The sequence below is a fragment of the Canis lupus genome, chromosome 23 (assembly GCF_003254725.2).
Source record: "Canis lupus dingo isolate Sandy chromosome 23, ASM325472v2, whole genome shotgun sequence".
Classification (NCBI taxonomy): domain Eukaryota; kingdom Metazoa; phylum Chordata; class Mammalia; order Carnivora; family Canidae; genus Canis; species Canis lupus.
The window spans coordinates 3150431-3174671 of NC_064265.1; the positions used below are offsets into that span (position 1 = coordinate 3150431).

Consider the following 24241-nt stretch of genomic DNA (forward strand, 5'->3'; position numbering starts at 1 on the left):
TGAACTACGCAAACTTTCTTCCCCATGGCCCAGCCTATAAAAGGTGCTTGATAAATGCTGTTAGTCAGCATTATTTCAAATAAGTAATTTTCAGCATCAGGTAATTGTGCATTCAGTCAAGTGCTTGGAAAAGCACTCTCTTTCTTGGTCATTGGCATTTCACGCTCTCAGATAAGTCATTTCTCAGCTTGGTACCTCTATCTTCAAAGAAAGAAGCCTCCTTCCTACCTGCCTGCCTCTCTGTAAAGGCTTCTGTGAAGATTCACTGTTATTTGTAAAGCTCTTAGAGATGCTCCAGTGAGAATCCCTGGGCATACTTGGGTTGTTTTCATTGGAATGATGGGTCCTGAGGCCCTGTCTCCAGAGTGAGCCTCCACAAGACAATTCCTCTTCCTGAACATGGTCAAGTCAAATGTGAATTCCTGTGGAAGAAAATACCTGGTCTTTATTTTGAGCCAACTCCAAGAAATTTATTTTCTTCCTCAGCTGAGAGGTCGGGTCTTATGACTCCTTTTCTATTTGACAACGTATTAATCAGAAATTGTCGGCTCACCTGCTCCAGCGAGGCAGGCTGAGTCCTCACTACAGCCACGTGTCGATCGATCCAGGCCCAAGGATGTTAGGAACCCAGTGTTTATGCCCAGCGCACAGGAAGGGCTGTAGATTGCTCTTGCAAGAACCTCTGAGGCTAATGTCTTGGGGAGGATAGTTGTCAGGAAGGGGGTAAGAATATTTACAAATAAACAAGTTTAGTGACAAAGAGAGAAGTTTGTACCTGTAGAACACAGGCAGGTCAGGCATAGTGGTGAGCCAGGGGCCAGCAGCATGAAAGCTCACAGGGGCAGACCAGGCTGAGGCCATGTGTGGGGTGGGATGAAAACAGCAGGGAAGGAGAGAGCTCATCTGAATAAATAGGAAAATCCATAGGGCAACCACAAGACCTGCAGCATTTTATTTTTGTTTTGATCCAGGAAGCAGTTAGCAAACAAATAAAACAGCAGAGTACTGGGCTTGAACTTGACCAAGAGCAGACCTTTATACAATAGGAGTAGCCACTGGGAGTCTCTGCCTTCTCCCTCTTTTCCACCCCACTCACAGTGGGGTGGGAGCCACCCAGCTGGACAGGGCTGGATAAAAGCAGGGAGGGCCAGTGGAAAACACCTTCCAGAAACTCAAGGAGCACAGGGCAAGAAGGACACAGGGGACAGATGCAGGTGAAGGAAGAGTTCATTCACCAAGGGGCTCCTCACCTCCCGGCCCTCTAGCCCTCCCTTCACACTATTGGCCTTTCTCTCTGCTCCCTGAAGGGCTGTGGGCAGCCAACACATGGAGTGCCATCTGGGAGTCCTCCCTCATTGCCAGGATGACAACAAAGGTGGTTAAGTCTTCCCCTTGACATCTTGCTGTGTGATAGAAGACCCAGGCTCAGAAAGATGTGGTAAGTGGCTCAAGGTCACACAGCAAGGAAGGGGGAAGCTGGAATCAAAGCCAGGCAGTTTCCAAAGTTCCTGTATGGCAGAGGTTAAACCATCTAAGAAGCCTTAGAAATAGTAGAATATAAAGTTCCCAGGGGGCTCTCAAGCACTACAGTGTGTGCTCAAGGGCAGAAAGTCCTATTTGGACCTGGGCTGGGGGGCGGGGAGAGATTACTGAAGCCACCAAGGCCAGAGCAGACATGGGTGCTGGTCCTCTGCCCCCAGATCATCTCAAATTCCCCTCATATCTGGGGAGATTCTGTGAGAAAAGGGAGGAGGGGTGATTCCTAAATGCTATGAGAACTCTGTCCTCAGTCCTGGGATCTCTCCCGTGCCCCTTCTCGGTGGTGGTGGTGGTGGTGGTGGTGGTGGTGGTGGTGGTGGTGGTGGTGCGGCAGAGGGCAGCCCCTCTCTCCTGCTCTCCTTCTGCTTTCATGGCTAGGCTTCTCAGGCTCCTCATGCAACCCTTCTCCTCACTCTTCTTACATCTGAACCCCCAGGATATGTACTTCTTTTGGAGAAAGAGCCTCATCTCTTTCTCATCCCAAGTCAAATACCTGCTAAGTGCAGAAACAGGAAATGCAAGAGTATAATCTTTCAGTGGAACATCTGCAGAATGGAGAGCTACTTAGCCATATAGAAAAGAGGGAGGACTCCCGTTAGAACTCAGTCTGGACAAGATTCACAGTGATGTGAGTACATCAAGGTGCTATGCAGCGGGCACAGCAGTCCCTGTGTGTGTCACATTCTCCCAAAGGACACTCAGGCAACTGGTAATATTCATTGCCACCTGCAAGGAGAACTGGGTGGTTTGGACATTTTCCACTAGATAGTCTTTTAGAGCTTTGGACTTTTATGCCATGGGATTTTATTACTTTTTCAAAGATTAAATAAAATTTTGAAAAAGAATAGTTTATTATGTGGTACTCAGTGAAAATCATTCTTCTCATATATCCTTCCAAATTTTATTTTACACGCATGCGCACAGACATACACACATGTGTTTGGTTATTTCTATAAAACTGAGATTATGTTATTAAAAAAAAAACCACCTGAGAACATGTTGTAATGAATTAAAACCTGCTTTCCACCACCCCCCCATTCACTATATTGTGGATAACTTTCCATATCAATTAAATAAATGGCATTAATATAAGGAGCTCTGTAGAGCAATCCATTGTATTCTTTTATCATAATATTTTTAACTAATTCCCTAGAATTTTAACAGCTTTATTGACACATATACCATAAACTTCATTCATATAAAGCGTATAATTCAGTAGGTTTACTGTATATTCAGAGTTGTGCAGCGATTGCCAGTATCTAGTTTTAGAACATCTTCATCACCCCAGAGAGAAACCCCGTTCCCATTAGCAGTGGCTCCCCATCCTTCCTCCTCTCCCAGCTCTGGCAACCACTCCTTCTGCCCCCATCGGTTTGCCTGTTCTGGACATTTCCTGTAAATAGAACTGTACAGTATATGGCCTTTTCTGTCTGGCTTCTTTCACTTAGCATAAAAGTATTCGAGGTTCATCCATGTTGTAACACGAGTAAGTACTTCATTCCTTTTTACTGACAAATAATATTCCATTGTGTGGCTATTCCACAGTTTTTAATCCATTCATCAGTTGATAGACACTTGGATTTTTTCAATTTTGACTATGATAAATAATGCTGCTATGAACAGTTGTGCACAAGATCTTGTGTGAACATATGTTTTTAATTCTCTCAGAGATAGATTGGCTGGTCATAGGGAAACAGTATCTTAACTTTTTGAGGAACTGCCAACTGTTTTCTGAAATGGCCATGCTATTTGACATTCCCATCTGCGGTGTATGAGGGTTCTGATTTCTCTATGTCTTCACCAATACTTGTCTGTGCTTTTGATTATAGCCATCCTAGTGGATGCCAAGGGATGCCATGATGGTTTCGATTTACATTTCCCCAATGGCTAATGCTGATTGAGGTGTCAAATGCATTTTTGTGTGCTTGTTAGCTATTTGTCTCTTTTCGAGAAATGTCTTTTCAGATCTTTGCTCATTTTAAAATTAGATTGTCTTTTATCATCAAGCTGTAAGAGTTCTCATGTATTCAGGATATGAGTCCCTTATCAGATATATGATTAGCAAATTTGTTTTCCTTTTCTGTGGGTTGTCTTCTCATTTCTTGGTAGTATTATTCGCAGAAAAAAAAAAAAAAAAAAGGTTTTGATCTTGATGAAGTCCAACCCACCTACCTTCACTTTTATAAACTGTGTTTTTGTGTAAGAAACAATTGTTAATCCAAAGTTACAAAGATTTACTCTTGTGTTTTCTGCTAAGAGTTTTTCTAGTTTTAGCTCTTACATTTAGGTCTATTATTCATTTTGAGTGAATTTTTTGTGTAAGATGTGAGGTACAGATCCACACTTATTCTTTTGCACATGGCTATACAGTTGTCCTGGCACTATTTGTTGAAAAGACTATTCCTACCCACTGAACTTCCATGGTACCCTTGTTGAAAATCAATTGAGCATAAGGGTAAGGGCTTATCTCTAGACTGTTGATTCTTTTTTATGGGTCTAATTGTCTATTTTTATGTCAATATTATACTGGCTTAATGACTGTAGCTTTATAGGGAGTTTTGAAACAAGAATTTGTGATTCCTCCAACTTTTTATTCTTTGAGATTATTTTGGCTATTCTGTGTTCCTTGTATTTCCATATGACTTTAAGAATCAGCCTGCTGAGTTCTACAAAAAAGCAAGCTGGGATTTTGTTAAGTACTACATTGGAATCTGTATTAGAGAGTTTTGGTATTAGGTTAATACTGACCTCATTTAAATGAGTTAGGAAGTGTTCCTTCTTCTTCTAGTTTTTGGAAGACTTGTGAAGAATTGCTATTTCTTCCTTAAATGTTTGGTATAATTCACCAGTGAAGACATATGGGCCTAGGCCTTTCTTTGAGGGGAGTTTTAAAATGACTGATTCCGTTGCTCCATCTAGTGTAAGTATGTCCAAAATGTTTATTTCTTCTCAAGTCCATTTTTATAGTTTTTGACTTTCTAGGAATTCATTTACTTCATATAGGTTATCTAATTTGTGGGCATTCTTATTGTTCATAGCAGTCTCTTAAAAGTTCTTGTTTTTGTAAGGTCAATAGTAAAGTTTCACTTTCATTCCCAATTTCTGCTCTTTTTTTTTTGTTTACATTATTGCCCGTCCATTCCTCTCTCCTCTCCTCCACCCCCAGTGTAGGGCCTGGACTCATGGAAGGTTCTATCCCATTAATTGCCTTATAAGCCAATATAGCTAAGTGTCAATGGAAAACTATCAGACCAAAACGGAAGGGCTAGAATCCTAACCAAAATACCTTAGCACGACCGCATATTGGAGCTTCAGCACCAGGGGTGCCATTGCTCTGGAGGGCTTCTAGGGGTAGCATGGATGATATTCTCATCCTAACAGGAATGAGTTTTTCTGCTTCAGAATGCATTTCAGAACCAGGGATATTGTCCTCCTTATCCCAAGCAATTGTTAGCTCTTTCCTTCTCCAGACTGAGAGATGAGGGAGCATGCAACCTGGATTATCTAAGGAACACAGGAAAGCCTGTCTGCAGCAGCCCAGGCACAGCTCTGGCCCTGAGTCACCGTGGGGAAAAAGTGCAGGACCCTGATTCACCTGCTCAGTGTGAGGCTCCATCACAATGCCCTGCCCCCTGCAAAAGCGAGACGCCCAGGGAACTCAGGCTCCCATTTTGGCTCTCCCCGTGGAGGGAAGAACATCCTAAGGTGGCCACTTTACCTCTTGTAGAGCCAGCTTGGTCAACACGAAAATAGGGTTGCTTGGCCAGCTGGCTTGAAGTCCTGTCCAGCCTAGCCACTTATGATTAGGTCACCAAAAAACATGTAGGCTTTGTTTGAACACTCTGAGCCTAGGGAAGCTTCCCCTACCCGACCCCTGCAGCAGGCCCTGGTTTGGGAGTCAAGCTACCTGGGCCAGAATGCCGTCTCTACTTCCAAGGTCATAGCTTGCATATTCAGTTTCTCTTCCTCCATTTCTTCATCTATAAAATGGGGACAATGCTAGCACCTATCTCAAGCAGTTGCTGTGAGTGCTTATAAAGGAGATAACATTGCATACAGCTCCTCCCATTGTGCCTGGTAGACAGTAAGCATGTAAAAGATATTAGTGTTGGAAACGAATCTGTGCCTTTAGAATTCGACCATTAGTCCCAGCCCTGCCCTCTGCAGCCATCATCTGTCTCAGCAGCAGGAAATCTGCTGGGCTGGGGCCTAGCCAGCACTGTGCTAGGCTATTCACCACCCAGGGAAGGGTGAGGAGATGGGTCGTGGCATCTCTGTGTCTTGCTCCTGCACTATTTCAGGGGAGGGGACTTCAGACCTCTCCCCAGTGCAATACCCAGAGCTCATAGTCATCTGACTTCAAGCACCTCCTCTGCCACCTACTCACCCTGAGATTCCATGAGGGGTGAGTTCCTCAACCTCTGAACAACCATTCATTCATTTTTAAAATGGAAATCACTACCTGTGTCAGAAGGAGGAAGATTAAATCACTAATGCTTTAAATCTGATAAGCAGCACTGGCACATACTAAAAATTCATTTCAGATCATAAAAAGTCACTGTTCTGCTCTTACTTTTTCTCTTTCATCATGAAGAGCCCCCTGCCCACCCCGTCCCCAACCTCCCACCCCCTGTTTCAAATAAAGGGCACGCTATAAGTCTCAGTAAATTTGATCTTATCTGAGATCAAGCAGAGGTGGCTTTGATGTGATGGACAAAAGTTCAGATTGGGCCTGTTTTACACAAACTGCCTCCTCTTTTGGCTGATAATGTAACCTAGCTGTTTTATCCTCTTTACATCACCAGTGCTCAGGCTGACACTACAGTCAGAATGAGTCTAAGGTGAGCTCAACCTGATACTCTTGCACTGTGATGTCCTGGGGGCCTCTGACTCAGGAACCAAGGAGTACTATGTGGTTAGACCACTGCCTCTCCTTCTCCTGGTGGCCTTAGGACTTGGAGGGCAGGACAGGGGCAAGCGAGCCAGGGCTCAGAGAATCACCACCTGCAGCCGCACAGAGGGACCTCACGAGGACCACCACTTTGTCTCCATCAAGTCAAGGCCTTTTCCTCTGTGTAACCATATCCAAAATGCAAAGAGGCCCCTGGAGAGGTCCAGGGGCTGTGCCTTTGCCACTTCCAGGAGTCTGTGCTCAGGGGATTTGGTAGGGATGCAGCGGGTGCAGTGGCAGCCACAAGGGGGAAAGGAGCATTCTGTGCCATTTTTACTGAGTCACGTTTCCAAGTTGATTGAAAGTAGGATTTTTAATAATATATAGATTGTGACTAAAGGCTTGCTCTTGCCAAATACTAGCATAAAGCGGGTTTTTACAGCTGGGATGATAAATCCCAGAAAGGCGGCGCTTACCATGGAAACGCTGACACAGCCTTTCATTCCCCTTCACAGTGATTAAAATCCTCATTTCAATTTGTTTTTCTTTATTTTGGGCCAGAGTCATTTGCAAGCCCAGGAATAGATCTTGCTCTGATAGAAAACTAAATGCTGCCCCCTATCGGAAATAAGATGGAACCACTTCAACCTGCCGGAGGGCTGTAGATCTTGCTAGGTAGAATTACGGAAACGCAGGAAAACTGGTTTTCTTACTAATTGTCTTACCAGGAAGGAAATTCCTGCAGAACTCACCCTTGTTTTCCCAGGGCAAGCGAAGCGAGGAAGGGAAAGCAGCTAGTGAAGGGCGTGGTGTCAAACCAGAGGTCGCTCTGGGGAACTGGCAGCGGCCTGGACTCTGCACCCCCGCCCCCCTGGAGAGGCAGGGGAGCCTCTCGCTGGTTGCAGGCTGCTCCACATCAATTCTTATAGGGCCCTGGCCTGCTGACCATCGCAGGCTCCCATGGCCAGGGCAGCTCCGCAGGCAGGCAGGGAGGCAGCCCTAGGCAGATGGAGTCCAGCCCTTGGGATGTTGAGGTCCCAATGGGCACCATTGGCCTGTCTGCTGCACCCGCTCTCCATTATTCCTTGTATTCCTCTGTGGGATGTTTCATTTGCAGGCATATTTTATGACCCTGGAATGCATGTGCCCTCCATTTATTTAAGGCCTGTAGTCTCTGCTGAACCAAAAGCTCAGTAATCCTACTAACCAAATGTCCAGGAATGTCTTTCTACTTTCCAGTTCTCTTCATTGATAATAAAACCCACAATGGATCCAGCCACACTTGTTAATCTACCAGTGAGATCCCAGCAGAGTTCCTGGGCCGAGAGCTGACAGGGTCTCAGATTTCAGGGTCCCCACTGAACACGCTTTGTTCAATTCTGCTGATGACATTAGAATGTGGCCTTATAACACTCGAGCATTTCCCCAATCCTGCACATGGCCAGTGCTTCGGAATAGGGTTTTCTGAAGTGTGTCCCACAGGTATTCTGTGGGCAGAGATACTGCTCCAAGAAGGGTTCAGAGATTGAACAAGGTTGATAACATTGCTAGCTATAGCACCCTCTTAAGGTCACAATACTCCTCAGTGAACTAGAGGCTCCGAGAAGTCCTGAAGGGAGGAAATCCAATGAACTTTAACTCCGTGTTCCCCAACTTGCTTCCTCACTGGAGCATGTCCTCACAGAACATCTTTATCATCCTGTGACAATTCAGCCACATGACACATAACATGCTCTGTCTTGCTTGTCCTTTTTATTTTTTATCTTCCAGGGTCCTAAAAATATTTTTATTATACAAGTATTACCTGTTCATTGTCATAAACTGGAAAAAGTTTTCTCCTTTGTGAGAAGGGAGTTTTGTTGTCAAAGGAGCCAATCTGTTCCCTAGACTGTGTTCAGTTTTATGGCCCCTGATTCTAAGTAGCAGGTTTCACACATTTCAGCCAACGGTGGCCAAAGAATAATTTTGAATTCTTTCCAAACCCTGGGTGGAGGAAGCTTCCTGTGCCATATGTTGTGCCTTTTACAGGGAGTGGCAGGCCCAGAAAACAAACAAGTTGGTAGGAGGAGAAAAAAATTATATATGATGATTTTTCGGCTATGTGAAGGTATTTATTATAAAAAAGATGGGAGTGAAATACACCCAAGAATTAGGAAGTTTCCCTCTCAAAGATGGGCTCAAAGGCAACTGATTTCTCTGCTGTTGTAAAAGCAATACTTAAAAATAAGTATTTTTAAAAGTCACCCCTACATACAGCAGGCCAATTTCAGTGAGGATTAAAGTCAAGCAGGGAATGTGGAGTCTGGCACGGGGCCCCTGCCTGGGGGCGGGGAGCCCTCACATCTTTCCCACCCAAGAGGCCCCAGGCTTGCTTAGGGTAGCATCGTCTCCTTTTCCTTGAAAACAAGCCATATTTGGGAGTCATGGGTGGCTCGGGGTGAAGTGGAAGGTGTAGCTGGTTGCACTGACCCTCAGAGCAGCCGCAGGAGGAAACCACCGTTACTTCCCCTTTTCATCAATGCTTTCTGAACACGAGCTCATTTCTGCCATAGAGGTGCTAGCCTGGGACACTCATCTTTCAAGTCTGAGTTCAGAGAGGGTCTGTGAGGACACTGAGAGCACACAGCACAGAGCTGAGCTGATGTCTGCCTTACAGCAAATCTGGCAAGCATAAACTGAATTCCCAAAGGGTCCTTGGAAAGTTACTGTTTAAGAAAGTTCCTGCCCTAAGTATGACGTAGAAGCAAGGATGCAATCTGAAGTCAGGGGGAAGACACCTAATGTGTAACTTCAGTTGTCCTTTCCAAGATAATGGCTTCTCTGAAAAGCTGAGGACAACTCTGATGGCATCCTTTGGTGGCTAGAAGGCCATTCTGGGGGGTACAAGCTCCATGTGTGTAGTGAGAAGCCACAGCTCCCTGCTTCCAACCATCTCCTTGCCTGCTCGGAGCAGAAGCCAGCTAGTCGTCTGGGCTGTGCAGGACCACTGCAGGAGCTGCAGATCCAGAGGGGGCCTGCTAGGCAGATGGCCCATGTCCACCGAGTGCTAATCAGGTGCCACAATGACTCCACCACTGATGCTTAAGCACAGCATTCTGCTGACACAGGAGAGAGGACCCAGAGAAACCATGCTCAGTCTCTCATGCTGTTGGATCCCCTCCTCGTGAGCCCCCTGACCCCCTCAACCACATGGCAGCTTCCATTATTCGCAAATCTCTGGTCCCTGTTGTTTTCTCTTCTCGGCGTTTATCACTCACTGGTGTTCTGTTATCTCCCTCTTCTTTGTGAGAGGGAGATATGTGGGTGGTTGTGTTCACCTTGATTCTCTAGCATCCAGAACACTATCTGGCACAAACAGATGCTCCCTGTTAGTTGAATGGCTGCCTGTTATTTCAGCAAGATGGATGAGTATCAGAGCATCAGGAGTCCAGATGAGGGCTCTTATAGGTGATTCAGCTGGTTTACTACAAGTTCAAGTTCCAACTCCTGCCTCAGTGATCCCAGTGGACAGCCAAGACTTTCTCTCCCAGCATCAGCTGTTGGAGCAGCAGAGGATGATGCCCAGGGGCCTGAGTTGGGCTTCCTCTGCTCTGTGTGACCTCTAGTAAATGCTTCCCCTCCTTGCCCATCCAGCAGATGAGGAAGTAGATGCACTGTGTTTAAATATCGTGGGGTAGATTCCTTCCCCATGTCAAGCGTTAATGGGAAAACAGTTTATTTAAAAGGAAAGCCTGGAGTGTGGAGTGGGATCAAGGAGGAGGGAGATCATGAAAGAGTGTGGCCAAGTCCCCTGGAGGCTCCCATTTGCCCCCATCCACAGGGAACCTCGGGGGCAGTGCAGGTCACACCCATAATGTCTTAATTGGGAGTGAGAGAGCTGGAGCATTTACAGCCCTGCACTGATGATCCTGTAGGTGCCCCTGGAGGGGTATAAATTCCCAGGCACCTCCAGCTTGTCAGGTGCACAGGCCAGGAAACTCCAGCAGCCTGCAGGCAGCCCCCAGACAAGACAAAGATGCTGCCTTTTAGGAGTGAGAAAAGAGAGACTAAGGCAATATGGATGGGGTCCTGACATGATCCCTAAGGTGATATGGAAGAAGGCCTTTCTCCACACAGTACTCTACAAACCTTCTGGAAATGCAGGTTTGAGTCCTGGAATGCATGCTCATTGGCTCTCTCCCTGGACTCTGAGGGTCCAGGGCACAGGGAGATTGTCATGGCCATCTTTTCAGCCTCAGCACTTGTAGCTATGCCTGGCACATGGTTCACATTCAACAAGTACTGCATGAGCAGATGAATGAGAAAATAACAATGGAGGGAAGACTGAGTTCCTATTCTCAGTTCTTGCCTGCCTCCTTGTGATGCATGACCTCACAGTGGGCTACAGTGAGCAGAGTTGATTCCCCTGTTCCATTGACATCACACTTGAACATGGCCATGCAGGCAAAGGGACAGACTGTGTTTGGAGTCAAGGCCTTAGGAGGCATCCTGCATTTCTGCTCATGGTTCTGGACTCCTGTGATCTGGGTCAGAAGAATAAGTAGTCCTAAGAAGAACAAATGAGGGACATACAGAGCAGGCCTGAACCAACTCAAAGTCCAAAGCCAAGCCGAGATGACAAGCACTTAGAGCAGAGCTGCTTCTGCTGACCCACAGGCCTGTACTCAGGAGGAATAGACACCTTCTCTAAGCCACTGAGTCGGAGGGGTTTGTTGGGTAGGTTATATGGTAGTAAGTGTCTCAGGCCGAGTTCTCCAGGAAGCAGACTCTGACACAGAATTGTGTGCAGGAGGTTTGTTACAGAAGGTCCATGGAACCTATACCTGTGGAAGGCAGGGAAAGCAAGCTGGACTCAGCAGAGGGGGAAGCTGAGCTGAGCTGGGCACAGTCCCAGTGAAGGTTCAGCTCTGGGCTGTCCCAGGTTGGGGTGAGGGGTTTTAATACCTCTGAGTTGACCAGATGTCTCATTCAGTTGCTCTAGGAAGGAGTATGACCTTGGGCCAAGCACTGTCCTTGAGTGGAAGCACTTCCCTGAGAAAGTTACTGACAGTGCTCTGTGCATCTGGAGGAATAAGTCCTTCATTCCCAAAAGGGGATCTGGGCAGTACACCCAGAGTCCTCGACTATAACTGACTGATATGATGGTGTCCATCAGATTTCAGGACTGCTTCCCCACGTCTTTACTGCTACGGATCAAAGATTTCAAATACATTTGATTATTCCTAAAATACCATTGAGGTAACAGACCTGCTACCATCTAATAAGTTGCAAAGAAAAACATCACTAATGTTGGCTTACAAGCTCAGTTTTACAATGCTTGCTGCCTGGGGCGTGACCTGCACAAAGCAGACAGCAAAGGGTTTTAGCACTTGTGACTTATTCCATGTGAATATGTCCTTCCTGGAGCCACTGAGATGGCTCTCCTTATGAAGATGCAGTACACACCCTGCTTCCCCTGGAAACCCAAAAACAGTGACATGAGCCCTGACCTGTCCTGTTCCACTCAGCTGATGAGGCTTATAGAGAGGTGAGACTTAAGGGTCCCTTCACAGCTCAACAGTTGTGGGAGAAACAGCTCTATCCGACCTCCACAGAACAGAACAAAGCTACACCAGAGGGAATGAGCTCCTTGAACTCCTCACCCATGGCATCCCATAAGCAGTTGACCTTGGGTACCTGGGAGCATTGAGTCACTCCCCAAGGTCACCCAGTGACTCACTGGCATATTGTTAGCATCATCTACCATTCCTTTCCTTCTTAGAAGAAAAGCTGGAATGGAAAGGATATGTCAAGGAGATATTAGAGCCGCATTGGGGAAAGCTGTATTAGAAAACTCTGCTGTCTTTTTTTTTTTTTTTCCTGCTGGCTTTAAATAACCAAGGCATAAGAAACCAAGCTCATAAATTAACATTGCAGTTTGTGTATAGATTCCCATGAGGGGTATTTTGCAAGTCACCCAGCCTTCTCCTTCGGTTCCTCCGGGTGGCGCTGCATACTGACATCTGACAACTGAGGGCGCAGACGCTCCAGGTGAACAGTGCAGTTAGATCTAGGAGTACAGGGTCAGGTTACTTGCTCTGAACTTAACCTCTGCACACCATCTTCAGAAGTAAAGAACTAAAGCAACCATCAAGACATTGGACGGGACTCCTCGCCTTGGTACTTGGAATCATTTATTGCTAATTTCAATACATTAGCAAACCAAACAAAAAACCCAACATGAAATATGCATCCAGACCCCCACAGTTCTCACTTCCCATTCTTCAATCCGCAGGTGGCTGACCACAGACCCTAAAGGCTAATTCAACTTCGAGGACTGACAGTGTACAACTAGCAAATACACAAGCCAGGTAGGTCAGCAGAACCAGGAATCCAGAACGGGCAAGTGACTGGTGAGGCCAGAGCAAAGGCGTGGGCTATTTGGGATACCTATATCTGCCTACTTTCAAGCCCTCACCTACACAAACTCACATCCCTATTCCTTCGGAAGGTGAAGCTGGAGGAGCAGGGACCACTTGTGCAGCTGGGGCCCATCGGGCAGCCTGGGCTCCTCCAGTGGGGGATACCTGGGAGCTGTGGTCACCAGGGGGCCCAGGACCCCATGGGGTCAGTGCAAACAGGGACTGAGCAGGGGCAATTCCAAGCTGCCACTTCAGAAGGATGTTTGGGCGTGGGCTCCCTCTGCCTGGAGCCCCAGCAGGTGGTTTGGGACCCAGGGAGCTGCTCAGGCTCCCAGGGCCTGGCTGCACCCGAAGGGCAGATGGGGTATGTACAGCACATGGATGAACTGCCTAGCAAGGTGTAGGCAGAGTCTGGGAAATGTCCAGGAACAGGACAATGTCTGGGAAAGTGGTTTCAAGGTGGGGAGTTGCTGTTTGGTGTCCATCTGCCTAATTCCAAGCTTTTGTTGACACAAAGGGGCATCTTCCAGCTGAAACCAGAGCCGGAGGCATCTGGATCGCCTTGCCAGAATGAGGCAGAGAGGGATGGTCAAGGTAGTGTTTATTAACTGACACCCTGGAACCTTGATGATTGGAGAAGTCTGGGACTGGCTGTTACCAGTTTAAAGCTGCCGCCTCAGAAAGATTTCTGAGAAGTAGATACTTTTCTAGGACCCCAATCCTGCATAGCTTCTAGGGATTGGCCTGATCCCCACTGGCCTGAAGGGCTCCAGCTACCAAAACTGGCTGAGAGGACAGATGGCACCTGTGCCCGGTCAGAGGAGCCAGGGCACTGGAATGGGGCTGCTGTGGGGAGACGCCAGGTCACAGGAATAGGCTATTTGAGGGTACTTGGCAACTGCATAATTCCAAGCTTTTTTTTTCTTACATATTCTTTCTGAAGCAGAGCTTGAACAATTCGATTGCATTTCCCGGGCTGGGCCTAGAAAGCTGGCCTTGGAATCCTTTAATAACAGACAGCTGGGATCCTTCATTTCTGCAGACACTCAGGACAGAGGCAACTGACTCCCTTTTCAGCAGTGGCCTCAGAGCAATTTCCTGGGTGTAGTCTCTGGTTGGGGACAGGCCCTAGCTCCACAGTCTAGAGGGCCTGGCCGTTTAGTTGCCGAGGGCAGAGTTGCATCTACCTGGAATAGGGCAATGTCGGATGAGGCCTGGCCACACGATCAGGCTCTTTGTGGTACAGGGTGTTGGCATAATCTCAAGGCCTATCTGTTCATTATGGAATATTCCCCCAAAGTCAGAGATTGAAGTTTTTTAAAATGTTTTACCATGAAAGAGCTGGGGGCAGGACTGAGTATCCTCCAACAGGGGGCATCTGGGATGCTCAGTTCCTGGAGAAGCCTGGGACTCCAGGAGGCAGCAGTCCGCATGCAGACTGAATGCAACCTGTTTACAGCTGCCACCTCAGGGTGATTTTCAGGGCTGGGTCCCTTTCCACACGTAGCCTATGCTGGTATTGTGCCTGGCCCAGCTTCACCCCCTCAGAGAGTTCCAGCTGCCTCAGATTGGCTGAAAGGGATAAACTGAGTATGTCCCTATAGCTCATTTTGGGGTAGCCAGGATCTTAGAATGGTGCCCTTATCTTGATAGGCTGGGTCAGAGGTGTGGTCCTTGGGGACAAGGTGCATGCTTACTCACAAGCCCGAACCAACCCAATGGGCAGTATTCCCCATGAGTGGAGAGCTCTAGGTTACTGAACTGCCTTTTCAGGTCACCAGGCAGGGGAGGCTGGCCAGGGGACCATTTAGTAAGAAAGAGACTCCCTGGGAGCACTAGTGGCTGAAGGAACCCCAGACACCTCAGGCAGCAAGTCCAGATGGGGACTTATAGTAGCCAATTTGTAGCTGGTGCCTCACTGTGATATTTGGGAGTGGGCCCCTCCAGACTGAACCTCCAGGTGTTTGGGTTCAAGCCCCAGTTACACCAGCCTGGTGGGCCCCGGTTGCATCAGGCTGACTGAAAGAGTGGGAGCTGTTCATGCTCTGGCTGTGCAGTTCAGGGTGGTAGGAACCTGGAACTGGGTAAAAGACAAGGGAGGCTAGTTCTCAAGAATGGACTCCTTGGTGTCTGTAGATCTGCCTCTTTGCAGATCCTAACCTATGCAAAGCTGCTTATTCTTTCTGAAGGTAAAGCTGGAAGAATCCATCCTTCCTTTCCAGGACAGGGCTGGGCAGCCTGCCAACGTAGACTTCTCTAAGAAACACCTGGGAACCAGGAGGCTGGAGAGGCCTGGGACCTGATCACGCAGCCCGTCCAAATGTGAACTAACTGTTACCATTTCAAAACTGCTGCTTCAGACAGATTCCAGGGGATGGGCTTCCTCCACCCTGGAGGATCTGCAGGTGGTGCATAGAGCATGCTCCAGAGGCCCAGAGGCCCCAGCTGCCCAAGGACAGCTCAGGCAGTGGGTACTGTGCATGGGTAGGCCATGCAGGTCAGGAAAGCTAGGGAGCTAGAACAGGGCAAGTGTAGGGAGAGGCTAGGTCATGGTGGTGAGATCTCGGGGATGTAAGGCATCTGCTTCATTCTAAGACCTAACAAACACACATGCACACACTCCCTCTGAAGAGAGAGCTAGAAGATACTTCTTCCTGTCACAGAAGACCCAGGCTGACTGGGTGGGGTATCCGTCATCGAATAGGAGATATCTCACAGTCCTTGTTGTAGGATCCCTTCAGAAAACAAGTCCCAAGCAAGACAGATGATGGCCAGTTAACAACTTCTGCTCCAGGGTGATTTGGGGGGCTGGGCCTCCTCCATGCTAGAGTCTATATAGGTGTTTGGGCCCCAGCTCCACAGCCTGGAGGGTTCCAGCTGCCTCAGGCTGGCTGTGGGGGTCCAAACTCCGTGTACTCAGAAATTACAGTTTAAGGTAGCCAGAAACCCGGAAAAGGGCATGGATCCAGGGAGGATGTTGTAGACACAAGGCATCTGCCTCAATCCAAGTCCTAACCTATGTAGATTCACGCATTCCCTTTGAAAACAGGGCTGGATGATACTGGGCTGCCTCACCAGGGCAGGGCCAAGAGGACTGGCTGGGGCATCTATCATCCAACAAGACACCTGGCATGCATGTGTAGTGCAGTTCAGGGTTGCCAGACCTAGAACGAGACGTTTGGTCTCTAGAGCCTGGGTCAGAGGAATCCCTCTTGGGGATGTCAACCTTAAAAAAGAAATCACTTATTTTACCAGCAAATGAGTTTATTTGGGGATAGCAGAGGAATTGAAACTCAAGACAAACAAGCTATGGCAAACCATAGGCGAGTGGAAAAGACCAAGAGAAGGTCAGCTTTTATTATATTTTAGGAGGATAGTGGGGAGGATTGTTTTGAACAAAAGTTCACTGGAGAACAACTACAGTTTAAAGATATGGCGATATCTCATTGGCCGCAAGATGGTTAGTGCATTTTTGTTGGGGCAGGGAGAGATCTTGTTTTTCTTAAAAGCAAAAGATAAATTCCTATGAGACTAGTGTCCTCTTTTGTCAATGTAAGAATTATCTTCCTTCGGGGGTCCCTGGTTTAGCTCATTGGTTTAGCCCCTGCCTTCTGCCCAGGGCTTGATCCTGGCATCCCAGGATTGAGTCCCACGTCGGACTCCTGCATTAAGCCTGCTTCTCTCTCTGTGTCTCTCATGAATAAATAAATAAAATCGTAAAAAAAAAAAAAAAAAAAAAAGGCAGCCGTTGGCTCAGCGGTTTAGCACCGCCTTCAGCCCAGGGCGTGATCCTGGGGTCCTGGGATTGAGTTAGTTCCACATCGGGCTCCCTGCATGGAGCCTACTTCTGCCTGTGTCTCTGCCTCTTTCTCTGTCCCTCTCTGTGTCTCTCATGAATAAATAAATAAAAATCTTAAATAAAAAAAAAGAATTATCTTCCTTCTTTCTGTTGGTTATGCAGGCTGCACTGGGTGCAACACACATGAGAGCTCCACCCCTAGGGTTTCCGGGCTCCATTTTGATGAGGGGGCCTTCACTCATTGCTACTTTCCCCACTTGAAAAAGAGCTTTCCCCAAAGGTATCACTGATCAAGAGTGAGGTGTTCTGCAGAGATCTGACAGAGAACAGGTTAGTTTTAAATTGACTACACAAAATAAGACAAGGAGAATAATGACCCAGTTTGCATAGTAGTCCTGAACCAAGAGCCCAACAGGAAGGTAGCCAGCTAAATAGATCAAAGGCTCACAGGTCACAAGGTGGAGTTCTTTGTAGTCAAAGTGCTTATTCGCTGATTTTATTCCGCTAGATGTTTACTTCCCCGGAGGTATTTATCCATGTGCAGCAGGTGGTATTCACTGGTGCACAAATGTCTCTTTGTTCAGCCAGTAGATAATCAGGAGCTATGCAATTATCCAAAATTACTGTCGCCAAGGAGTCAAGTGGTCATTGTTGGGTTTTTATGGCTTTGGTTATGGAGTCAGCCAGCTCTCCTAACATCCGAGAGAGATTCCTGATCTTGCACTTGTCATTCACTCTGATCCATGGGAGAAAGGCTCTCTTTATAGAGGCAAATCCAGAGTCATAAATGCCTCCTAGAGGTTCCCATTTACAGAAGCCATGGAGGTTCAATGGGGTGAACCAAAGGCGGGCTTCATTTGCATGTTAACAGAGGCAGTTAAATGCCTCAATAAGCAGTGTTCTCTGACGGACTAGCAAACATATGCTCCTGGGAAATGTTGTCCACCACAAACACCAATGGAAGCAGGTGGAGCATAGAGGACTCCAGCTAAGATCTGATTATTGATAGATTGATTAGCTGAATTCCCTGACACTTTCAAGCCGTGGGTCAGAGATATTGGGGTGACATTCTATGAGAGGTTATCCTAAAGAGATGCAAACCATTTGTCTTTCCCAGAGGAAAAAATTGTATCTGGGTAAGGAAAAGAAGATGGGGAAGTGAGGGTCATATAATTGACAGAAGTAGAGGATGTTTATAAGTGCAGAGAGGTAGAAACAAGGCATGGGAACACCTGATTTAACAACTTAACCTTACAGGTAACATCCATCGGCTTTTGAGGAAAATCAGCAATAACACTTGGGAATACAGTGCAGTCAAGAGGAGACCAAAGAGTTTCCAACATCGTGAACAGATTGGAACTTCTGGTGACAGATCTAGGAGTCAGGGAAGTTCCCCCTTTTTCAATAGATTGAGAAATGTGGATAAGAGCCTTATCTCTCTGAGAGAAAAAAGAGGGAGGTAGTAAGAAGCAGCAGCAAGAAAAGGATATATGGGGGGTGCCTGAGTGGCTCAGTCAGTTAAGTGTTTACCTTCAGCTCAGGTCATGATCTCAGGGTCCTAGGATCAAGCCCCACATCAGGCTCCCTGCTCAGTGCAGAGCCTGCTTTTTCCCTCTCCTCCCTAGTCATGTTCTCTCTATCTCTGTTGCTATCTCTGTATCTCTCAAATAAATAAAATCTCTTAAAAAAAGAAAAGAAAAGAATACATAGGCTTGGAGCTGGCCATCTTGGAAAAGCAGTCTCTAGCTGTCATCTACTTCAATTCCTGGGGCCGTTGGTTAGTATGTAGGTCCAGTCTGGATTTTGTGATTTCTTTAGCTGTGACACATGAATCCAAAAGTCTATTGCTTGGAGTTTGGCAGCACAAGGGTTGGTTAACAGTACCTTACACTAGCCTATCCAGTGGAGTTGAAAAGAATTTTTCTGGGCATGTCTTTTCCAATAGATGAAGTCCTAGGATTATAAGGCGTGATGTTTCAGGCCTTTGTCCTGGGTGTGTGCTGTGAAAAGTTTGCTGAATATTTCAAGTTTATTAGTTTAAATACTATTTTTTCAATTTCAAAAAACTTACAAAGCATATCAAGAAACGATGTAGAGCAATTGTTACAGAATAGTGGCAGATTTACTTCTAGAAGTTAGCACAATTGTTTATGTGTTACATCAAATAGAAACTCCTCCTATATAATATAAAAGTAAACCATGCACTCTTTAGAAATTACAGTATGAGATTCACTGGTGTCTGGAGGCTCTTTCTGATAGTGCTCTGTTAGACTGGGCAACAGGATCCCCATGTTATTGTTAAAAAGGGTTACTATGAGTTAAGTAGAAAGAATAAAGATTTGAAAAATGGGACAGCTTCTAAACTGATGGCATAGCTAGAAATATTGGAAGCTGCCATCCAGCTTTCCAAGTCGTTATAAGAAATGCGGAAGTTCTTAATTTTAAACAAAGATTGATGCCTGGCTGCAAATCTGAAAAGACAAGGCAATGGTAGGTCTTGGATGGGCTTTTCAGCTATTGCTCAGTTTACCGTGATACAAGAGCAGTGGCTTTCAAACGTGTTAGAACATTTCTACAGCGAGAAATATAGCATATTTTATAGTCCAGCACATGCCTATATATATAAAGCCACCTAAGTAACTGAAATAAGAGTTTAATAAACTGACATGTATTTCTTATATTTAGTATATTTCATGCATTTGCTCTATTTTGCATGAAATTTTATGAAATTATTTTTACTTATAGATAACCTATAATAAATCCATTCACAAATTTTAGATGAAATTGATATATTACCCATTTATATAGATACAGGTGATAAATATTCTGTTTAAATGAATGTTAATCATAATTCATCAATAGTCTGCGACAGTGATTTGAAAAACAAGAATCACCAAAGAAAAAAAGAAAGAAAGGAAGGAAAACAAGAAACACAGGAAATCGGTCCACAGAAAGAGAAAGCTTTCATGAAGTTCCATTGTTTCTCACCTTCCAAAGGAGGAGGTTGCTGCATTACCTTCATTTTGTCAGCATTAGTGCACACAGTTTGTGCACAGTTAATTGATGCTTATTACTCTAAGTGTTCTGACATTTGGGGCCTCATTTTGTATTTTAGGGGATTTCAATTTTTTAAAAAATATTTACAATCTTGGCTCCCCAGCAAAAACTAGGAAGAAGGCAGTTGTGAGTTATCACATTTAGTAGACTTATAAATACATTTCAAATTTTTGAAGGTGATATAAAACATGTTGATCAATAGATCCAAATCTATTTAAAAAGCCAAAAGTAGATATGCTTACATTTAGCATTTAATGTTTATCTTATTTGGAAATGATTTAGGTGTTATTGAACACCTGATTATCATTTAGTTTAACTTAGTATAAACGTTGGTCTTATTTATAATTATATAAATTAGTTACTTTTAACAAATATACTTGGATTAGACACTAAACAGTCATCATCCTAAATTATTTCTTTTGTTGACAAATTTTGTAATATAAAAGTAAGAGTTTATTTGTTTAGTACACTCAGGAAGAAAAAGTTGTTTATCTGCATTCTATTTAATGCTGGTAACTCTGAAGGCATGACTGTTTTTATCAAACCAACAAACTTCAACTAGTGTTTTTTTTTATCAAGATTATCTCAGATCATAAGGACTTGAAAAACATTTGAGTTAGTTGCTATATTTCTGAGACTATATTTGATTTTTATAAATGCTTTCCTTTAAGCCAATTAAAGATCTTTACAGATTAATTTTGTCAATACCACCTGGAGGTAGAAAAATATCACATATCTATACCGTACATAACATAGATTCACATAACATAGATTCACATAACAAGATTCACTTATAGCTTTTGTTTAGAAATTTTAGCCATGTCTCAGGTACAAAACTCAAAAAGAAAATAATTGGATCCAAATTGTGCTTCTGGCAGATGGACTAAGTTAAGATTACCTGCTCAGATGGCCAAAATCTTTTATATAAAAATTTTCTTAATTGGCGTGCTGAAAGGATTTTTAGAACTGTTTTTCAAGTCATGTTAGTCTTTTAGAAGCTTCTGCATATCAAAGAAGATATTCCATTGTCTCCAAGAGTTTGGAATCATCACTGCCCAGGGTGCCCCTTACAGTGGACTTAACTGAAACAAACATTCCCCAGAATGGCCATGACAATCCAAATTATCTAAAAATTCACCCATTTTTCCAGAAAGGCACAAGAACCTGGTCCAAGGACCAAGTGGAACCTATCTTGCCTTCAGGCTCCCTATGTTATCTCAACTCTGAGGAGCCCTATTTTCCAACAGGTCTTCTAAAACAACTGGAATCATGTTCCCTAATTTTGAACAACATGGGTAACATACCAGGAAGCTTCAACAAACAGAAGCAAAGGAGTACTCACCAGAAAGGGTTATGGCTTCATAAAAAAGAACAAAAAACAAAAAGCATAATAGAACCTGAATAAGCCTGAGAGCTCAAAACCCAAGGAGAGCAGAGCTCAAAACCCAGGGTCACCAGAAAGCAGTGAGTTTAAGGGCTCTGTGGCTACCAGCACCTGTGTGCTCACCAGCCTTAGAGTTATGATGTGTCTCTTCTGGACCCCATCTCTCTGACACTGTTTAGTGTTTAATGTTGATGAGAGAAAGACTCTCTAAAGGCCTGGTATACAAGGGAAGCCATTTTAGATTTCTAAATCAATATGCCTGTATATACACTTTGTTCAAACCAAAAGCCTGATTTATGGCCCGCCATGCATGCATTGGTACATCTGCTTGGTGAATGACTAACCTAAGGAAAAAATATCTTGTTCTTGAGGTATTGATCAATGCTCCCACTCCCTGCATTCCTTTATGGTAAAACTCATGATTCTTGCCTGTATGCTAATCTATAATCTTTTGAGCTCTTATAGGATGTAAAAAAAAGTGTATAACCCTGTAAAAACTGTTCTTTCTCCAGAGCACTGTCTTCCTTGTGAAGAGCATGTTTCCAGGCAGTTGTTCTAATTTTAAATTGAATAAAACTCCCTTACTTTTAGAGATTCTAAAAGGTGTGTTTGGTTTACAGTGACAGTGTCAATCTTAAAAATAAAATAGCCACACACACAAAAAAAAGCCATTTATTTTCTTGCAAAATGAGTTTATTTGGGAATAACAGAGGAACTACAATTTAGAACAAAATTATGGCAGGCCACAGACAGATCCAAAGAGACAAATGGAGGGTCAGTTTTTATTAGGTTTCAAGAGGAAATTGGGGAGGATTGCTTGAACAAAAGTTCATTGGAAAAGAACAAGAGTTTGAGTTTGTGGTGGTTTCTCTTTGGCTGCAAGGAGCAGTTAGTGCATTGTTGCTGGGGCAAGGAGAGATCTTCCTTCTTTTCTTAAAAGCAGGAGGTAAAACTCCAACATAAAAAATGCCTTCCTTAGTCAAGATAAGAATTATCCTCCTTTCTGTTGGTTATGTAGGCTCCAATGCGTGCTACCTGTATGAGATCTCCACTTTTAGGGCTTCCCTACTTCACTTAAAATGAAGTTTCATTTACTAGTTTTCATAGGGACAAGGTACATGCATACTCACAAGCCCTAACTTACCCAATAGGTAGTAGTGCCTCTGAATATAGAGCTTTAGGTATTGGACTGCCTTGGTGGGGCCAGGAGGGCTGGAGTAACTCCTGTGAGCCATTGTGGCTAGAGGAACCATGAGACCTTCAAGCAGTAAGCCCAAATAAGGAATGACTGTCCCCAATTTGTAGCTGTTGCCTCAGGGCGATGCTTAGGAGTCCCCGCCACACTGAACTTATCAGGTGTTTGGGGTTCAGCTCTAACTACAACAGCCAAGTGGGCCCTGGTTGCCTTAGACCAACTGAATGGCTTTGAACTATGTATGCCTTGGCAGCACAGTTCAGGGTAGCCAGGATCCTAGAACTAGATAAGAGTCAGGAGAGGCCAAGTCTCGAGAGAAAGATGTTGGGAGTCCATAGTGCCTGTATAATTCCAAACCCTAACCCACACAAATGCACTTATTCCTTCTGAATGCAAAGATGGAAGAGTCTGGACTGCCTTGTCAGGATAGGGCTGGGCAGACTGACTGGGGTAGCCTCTAATAAGGGATGCCTGGGAGCCTAGATTACTGTAAGCCTGAGACTCAATCAAGTGGCCAGTCTAAATGGGGACTGATGGTTGCAAGTTTAAAGCTGCTACCTTGGAAAGGTTTTCAGGATGGGGTCCCTCCCTGCTAGAGAATATAAAGATGGTGAGTCACAGTGTGAGCTCCACAGGACCTGCAAAGCCCTGGCCGCCATAGGGCCAACTGACAAAGTACAGTCTGCACATGTGTGGGTTGACAAGTTAGGGTAGCCAGGAAACTAGAATGAGAAAAAATCAGGTATGACTGGATTATAGCATGGGGCTATTGTGGGTACTCCTATCCTCCTAAATCTAAGCTTTTACCTACACAAAAGTGCATATTCCCCCTGAAGGCAGAGTTAGAGGAATCTGGACTGCTTGGCCAGAGTGGGGCTGGACCTGGGTATCTTCCAATAAGAGACACCTTTCAGCCTTGAAAGCTGGAGAAGCCAACACCTCATCAGGCAGCTAGCCCAAATAGGACTGATTGTCACCAGTTTCAAGTTGCCACCTTAGGAAGAGCTTAGGGGGTAGGCTCCCCACCACTGGCAGGATAGGCAGGTGTTTGAGGACCAGCTCTAGCTCCACAGGTCTGAAGGGCCCCAGCTTTCCAAGGCCAACTGGTAGTATGTACGGTGCATGAATAAAATGCAAAGGTCAGGGTAGCCAGAGACCTGAAATGGGACAAGTGTCAGGAGAGGCTAGATTATGGCAGCAGGCTATTGGGGATATCTGGAATCTACCTAATTTCAAGCTCTAACCTACACAGATACACATGTGGAGACCAAGGGAAGGGCACCCCAAAATGTGCCACTTTGGCATGTTCATTCTTTCAAATTAAAGTTACTTAAGAAACAGTCACTGCAAGGACACCCTGAGCCTTCTTCTTCTCCAGAGAGCAGGAAATAAATGTCCCATGGAAAGGTACCCTTCCTTCCTGTATCAGGAGGTAAAATGACAATTTTATCACCAGAGAGAAGGGATTCAGAACCAAGAAGTCTATATAAATAAACCTTGTTAGTAATAATTTACTAACCCCAGCCCAAATTCTGTTAGAATGCCTTACTAATTGAAGCTTCTGAATGTAACTTTTCTTTGTCCTCAATTCCTCACAGATTTATTGTTTGTCCAAAAAGTATAAAAGCTGCCTGCTTTGGTTATTTCTTTGGGCCTCAACTTGAATATTTGGCCTCCATGGTCATGTAATTTTTCCTCCTCAACAGTTGGGAAGATAACACTAACTGGTTGCACACCAGTGCTGCTGGAGAATCCTGGGACATCTCACAGAAGCCATCAGAGGGTAAGCATCCCTGCCACATCAGCCTCCCAGGGGTCAGCTGCAGGCCTAATGGACCAAGAGTGGTGAGAGTCCTTTTTCTCTTGCTGTGTAAATTTAGATTAGCAGAAGATAATATATGTGGAATAGTAGCTTGGGCTTAACGATACCAGTAAATTTGGTAGAATAGTCTTGGCTTGACTCACCCATTTTCTC

The 24241-nt window shown here is 45.1% G+C and overlaps 1 long non-coding RNA gene across 1 annotated transcript; it reads left to right on the forward strand.

Annotated features, from left to right (window-relative positions):
• Positions 1-10865: 10865 nt before the first annotated feature.
• LOC112668817 (uncharacterized) lies at positions 10866-16712 on the forward strand. Its single transcript, XR_003141895.3, has 4 exons — positions 10866-12589; positions 12705-12780; positions 13349-13425; positions 15021-16712. It is a non-coding gene; the product is annotated as an uncharacterized LOC112668817 (long non-coding RNA).
• The last annotated feature ends 7529 nt before the right edge of the window (positions 16713-24241 follow it).